Here is a 319-nt window from a genome sequence, read left to right as displayed (position 1 = left end):
TAAAATTTCAGTGATTTTCGGTCTTTAGGGGTTTTATCCCTCGGTGAGAATTTAAAACAAGAAGAGTTTTATATTATATATTATATGACTACATAGTAAGCCAAAAGTTATGGTGTTATTAAATGGCAAAAGTGGACACCAAAATTTTATGCATGATGTAATGATGTCAGTCTTGAATCAGATCAGTTCATGTATGTGTGCATTCTCTACAAACAGTGTGTCAATGAATGCAGTCATTAATAAACTAATATTCACAAGACAAAGACCAAATCAATAAATGTTATTTTTATTTAGGATTTAATGGATTGTTTGGAATAAT

The sequence above is a fragment of the Tachysurus fulvidraco genome, chromosome 18 (assembly GCF_022655615.1).
Source record: "Tachysurus fulvidraco isolate hzauxx_2018 chromosome 18, HZAU_PFXX_2.0, whole genome shotgun sequence".
NCBI classification, from domain to species: domain Eukaryota; kingdom Metazoa; phylum Chordata; class Actinopteri; order Siluriformes; family Bagridae; genus Tachysurus; species Tachysurus fulvidraco.
This window is presented reverse-complemented; position numbering follows the sequence as displayed.